Raw genomic sequence first — 5627 nt, 5'->3', positions numbered from 1 at the left:
GAGCGCCCGCAAGGCCTACCAGAAGGAAAATCGTCAAATAACGGTCATAGATTTCCCTCCTCTTCCATCAATTCACAAACCGTAATGAGATACGCACGTAGGCGGTACGTACATAGTGTGTATGTATCCGCACGTGCACACAGACACACACAGAGACGTATATGTATCTTCGCGTAGGCCTACACACTATACTTAACATAATAATTGCACTGATTCATCCATGGACTCGTAAATACAAACACAAATCCTACTCGGACAAAAAAAAGAAAAGAAAAGAAAATTATAAGAAAAAAAGGCAGGAGACACAATATGATGTACATCTGCACTGTATTTATTTTTTTTATTATTATTATGATTTTTTTTTTTTTTTTTTTTTTTGGGGGGGGGGGGTGACCATTCCGATCTAACTGCGCACACAAAAACAAAAGCATAACAAGACAAGAATGCGTCAGCACTAACAAACAAAAAATATGCCAATGATATCAATAATATTAATAATAATAATACTTGATAAGTACATGATAAAGTCGGGAGAGAATTAAACTAGCGATAATACTGACCCATAAAAGACAACAGGCAATGACACGCAAACCCCCCCCCCCCTAAAAAAAAAACCGACACAACAAACTTCAAAATACAATAAGAAAAAAAGAAAAGAAAAGAAAAAAAACATGCATAAAAACAAAACAGAAAGAAACACCCAAATACGGACACGAACAACAAAGACAAAGGCTCTCATGGCAAAAAACAAAACAACGCAAAAAAAAAAAAAAAAAAAAAAAAAAAAAAAAAGATGACGCGCATAACTACCGTTCCTTCGAAAGCAACGTCACCGCCAAGGCAAGCAACAGCCGCGCCTCATAAGCAAGCACGAACGCACGTACGCACGCACTTGGGTATGTCAACGCCTCAGTTATGTGTGTGGGGCTTGGGTGGGTGGGAAGGGGGGGAGGAAGAGGGGGGAGAGAGAAGGAGAAAGAAAGAAAGAAAGAAAGAAAGAAAGAAAGAGAGAGAGAGAGAGAGGGGAAGAAAGAAGAGAGAGAGAGAGAGAGGAGGGGAGAGAGAGAGGGGAAAAGGGGAGAGAGAGAGAGAGAGGAGAGAGAGAAAAGAGAGAGAGAGAGAGAGGAGAGGGGGGGGGAGAAAGAAAGAGAGAGAGAGAGAGAGAGAGGTCGGCAGAACAAAATAAATGACATGAGAGAGACAGTGTGGTGTTTTCCCTATCTTCGCCCACAATTTCAACATATAAGTCACTTCTAAAACGGCATGTTCTTCACAAAACAACAGTTTAGTTTTACAGCCCATTAGGGGTTTGCATGGTTTTAAATTGGCGACTTTAAAGTGGCATAAAGGAAAACATAAACACCAAAAACGGACTCCTTTCCACAAGCAATTTTATTTCCTTTCTCCATTATCAGACAAAAATGCAGAAGAAAGTATTCGTTTTCTTTCCTAATTATATTGCTAACTTAGTTATTTACAAAATAACACATGATTATGACATTCATCTTCGAGGAAACAACCACTAAAACAAAAGATTTTTTTGTTGTTGTCGCACCGCTATGCATCCTTCGTCTTGTCAAAGAAATCTCCATATATTTTAGTTTCTTTGACATCTATAAAACTAATAAAACAAATAGTTTCTGTAACAGATCTCGAAATTGTGCTGTAGGTTCGTGTAACTTTACTTTAAAAAAAAAACACACATATTTATATATTAGACATCTGTAATAAACGTGTGTTCCATAAATCTGTCACATACAGTGCGCTTCGGACATCACGATTTATGACACGATCTAAATCACTGCCTTGTCATAAATCACTAATGTCACGACGCGTATTCCCCCCACCTATCCCTCCCACCATCAAATAACCTTAATTGTCCTCAATACAAGACCACTTCTCCGGCCGTCACTTCATCGCTAACGGTCTCCTTGCCACTCTCGGACCCAGGATGACACGCAGGACTGAGCTGTCAATAAGGGAATCCGCGGAGGTTGTCATTTACCCGCGTGACAGGTCAGCGCGATGCCGTCTCACGTGGCCCTTCGCCCCCTTTGGCGTCCGCTGTGAATTGGACTGGAGGGAAGAGGAGGGTAGGGAGGGAGGGAAGAGGAGGGTAGGGAGGGAGGGAAGAGGAGGGGAGGGAGGGAGGGAAGAGGAGGGGAGGGGAAGGAGGGAAGGGAGAGAGGGAGGGAGGGAGGGAGGAAGGGAATCTCGGGAGGGAAAGAGGTAGGGAGTAGGGAAGGAGAGAAGGAGGGAGAGAGAGGAGGGAAGGAGAGAGACGGCGACCAAAAACTACCCCAGCCATGAACCCCGACGCCACACAAGTAGAAGCAGGCCCAAACGTCTGCCGATCCCCCCCCCTCCATCCCCCAACCCAAGAACGCCACTCGGGCACAGCCTCTCGCGTTCCGAAGACACTTGTTGCAGCGTGCAATGTCCCGTCGCGTCGCCTGTCGCCCGTCGCCTCTCTTGCATGCCAGCGAATTGGCGAGCTCGCGTTTCGGTCTCGGTTACGCACTAAATCACTCACGCACACGCGCTCTCGTTCTCTCCTCTTCTATTCTATTTTTATCTTCTACTCTTTACACATTTACTCTATACTTTAAATGCAAAAAAAGAAAAATTCTTAGCTAATCTCATCCCAACTCTCTTTCAACAATGAAAAAAGAAAAAAAAAATACCGAAACAATCACGTTACAATTATCTTTCCACAAAACCAAACTAAACATAAACAAAAAAGGAGATAGATAGATATAGAAAAATAAATAGATAGACAGATAGATAGATAGATAGATAGAGAGGGAGGGGGAGGGAGGGAGGGGAGGGAGGGAGGGAGGGAGGGAGGGAGGGAGAGAGAGAGAGAGAGAGAGAGGAGAGAGAGAGGAAAGAGAGAGAGAGAGAAGGGGGGGGGGGAGGGGGAGGGAAGGGGGGAGGAGGGAGAGGAGGAGGGGGGGGGAGGGGGGGAGGGAGGGAGGGGGGAGGGAGGGAGGGAGGGGGGAAAAAAAGGGGGGGGGGGGAAAAAAAAAAGGGGGGGGGGCCCCAAAAAAAAAACGGGTTTCGGGGCCCCCCTTAGGGCCGTGGGGAGGGCCCCTTTTTGGTTTTTTTTTTTCCCCAAAGGGGCGATGGAGCGGGTGCGGGTGTATTTTTTTTCCCCCCTCCTGTTATACGACTACTTTTTTTCATAATATTTTTTTTCTCTTTCGTTTCCCTTCATGCCCCTTTTTTTCCCTTTTCTTTTTCCCCTTTTTTCCCTTTTTTTTTTTTATTCCCCTTTTTCCCCTTTCCCCCCCTCGCCCCCCCATCCCTTGCCCTTTTCCCCTTTCCCCGGCCCTTTTCAAAACCTGTTCAACCTCCCCCAGCTAAATTAAATTTTTATATAAGCGGGTTTAAACCCCTCGTTACCTTATAAATCCCTTCTTGTTTTTGCGGGGGGCTTTTCCCTTTTTTTCTCTCCCTCTCCTCCCTTCTCCTCCTCCCTTTTTTCCCCCCCCCTCCCCCTCCCTCCTTTTTCCCCCTTTTTTTCCCCCTCTCCTTTCCCCCTCCCTTTCCCCCCCCCCCTTTCCCCCCTCCCCTTTACCCCTCTTCTCCCCTCTCCCCTCTCTCTCTCTTTTAATTAAAACTATCCTTTTGTCTCTCTCCCCTCTCCCCCCCTTTTCTCCTCTCCCTTTTTCCCCTCCCCTCTCCCTCTCCTCTCTCTCCTTCCCCCCCTTCCCCCTCTTCCCCCTCCTTCTCCTCCTCTCCCTTTTTCTCTTCTTCTCTCTTTTCTCTTTTCTCTCTCTCCTCCCACCCCCCCCTCCCCCCTCCCCCCCCCCCCTCCTCCTTTCGTCCATCTCCTCTCTCTTTTTTCTTCTTTTTTTTTAATCTCCTCTCCTCTTCTCCCTCCTCTCTCCCCCTCTCTCTCTCTCCCTCTTCTCCTCTCTCCCCCCTCTCCCTCCCCCCCCTCCTCTCCCTTCCCCTCCCTCCCCTCCCCCTCCCCTCTCCCCCCCCCTCCCCCTCCCCCTCTCCTTCCCCCCCTCCCTCCTTTCTTTTTCTAATTCCCTTTTTCTCTTCTCTTCCTTTTCCTCCCTTTTCCCCCCTTTTCCTTCTTCTTCTTCTTCCTTGTCTCTCTCTCTTTCCCTTCCCCTTTTTCTCCTCCCTCCCTTTTTCCCCTCTTTTAAAATTTTTTTCTGCTCCATCCCCCCCCTCTCTTCTCTTTTTTCATTTTTTCCCCCCCCCCCCCCTTTCCCTTTTTTTCTAACTTTCTCTCTAATTTCTCTTACCCTTTTTCTTTTCTTTTCCCCTTTTTTTTTTTCTCTTTCTTTTCCCTTTTTTTTTCCTTTCCCCCCCTCCCTCCCCCCCCCCCCTTTCCCCTTTTCCCCCCCCCCCCCCTCCCCCCCCTTCCCTTCCCCCTTTCCCCCCCCCTTTATTTCCCCCCCCCCACTTTCCACCCCCTCCTTCCCCACTTTCCCCCCCCTCCCTTCCCCACTTTCCCCCCCTCCCTTCCCCACTTTCCACCCCCTCCTTTCCCCACTTTCCACCCCCTCCTTCCACTTCCCACCCCCTCCTTTCCCACTTTCCACCCCCTCCTTCCCCACTTTCCACCCCTTCCTTCCCCACTTTCCACCACCCCCTCCTTCCCCACTTTCCCACCCCCTCCCTTCCCCACTTCCCACCCCCTCCTTTCCCCACTTCCCACCCCCTCCTTTCCCCACTTTCCACCACCCACCTCCTTTCCCCAACAACACTTGGAAGGCCAGATATAACATGACCTTTGAAATTCGCCGTTGAATTTTGACCTTTCCGTCGGGCCAGCCTCGCGGCATAAAAGACTTGACTTATTTGTCATATCGCTCGGGTTTATCAGCATTTCCCACTGTACCGGTCTTCTTTATCTGTTATTTTTTTCAATGTAATTCTCCTTCTGGCTTTTCTCTCCCTCTCTCTCTCTCTCTCTCTCTCTCTCTCTCTCTCTCTCTCTCTCTCTCTCTCTCTCTCTCTCTCTCTCTCTCTCTCTCTCTCTCTTTCTCTCTCTCTCTCTTTCTTTCGTTTCTGTTTTCTTATTTGATTTTGGTATTTTTATCGCTCCCGGCGCAATTAGAATCATTTCCACTGTACACTCCCTCCCATTCCTGTCAGTTTCAGGAAGATTATTACAGACGTTTATAATGATCTATCCAATTGCAGTCTCTCCATTTTTTCTTATCCTTTCCGTCAAAAATAATTATCCATAAAAAAAAAATGAAAGTAAAAATTTAAAAAATTCCCGACTCCCGAACCTCGAGCAATTTATTTGAAGAAAAGCCACGACGGCACAATTCAGCACATTTTCTGAAATCCAAGACGAGAAAATCCCCCAAGCCTTTTACCCTCTTCTCCCCCCCCCCCATGCCTCTACTCAATCTCTCTCCCCCCCTTCCCTCTACCCAAGTCCCCCCCCTATCTCCCCTTCACCATTGCCTGTCCCCTCTCCCCTCCTCTCTTCCTCCACCACCACCAATCCTACCACACCCCACCCCACCCCAGCCTCTCCTTCTTCTAAATCATCTTCCTCCCCATTCCTCCTCATCCTTCAGCCAACCCCACCATCCCCCCTCCCTCCTTCCTCCCTCTCCCTCCCCCTCCTCTTCCCTCTCTCGCAATTTTCA

This window comes from Penaeus monodon, chromosome 2, assembly GCF_015228065.2.
Source record: "Penaeus monodon isolate SGIC_2016 chromosome 2, NSTDA_Pmon_1, whole genome shotgun sequence".
Taxonomy (NCBI): Eukaryota; Metazoa; Arthropoda; class Malacostraca; order Decapoda; family Penaeidae; genus Penaeus; species Penaeus monodon.
The sequence above is the reverse complement of the archived record's forward strand: the minus strand, read 5'-3'. Positions refer to the sequence as shown.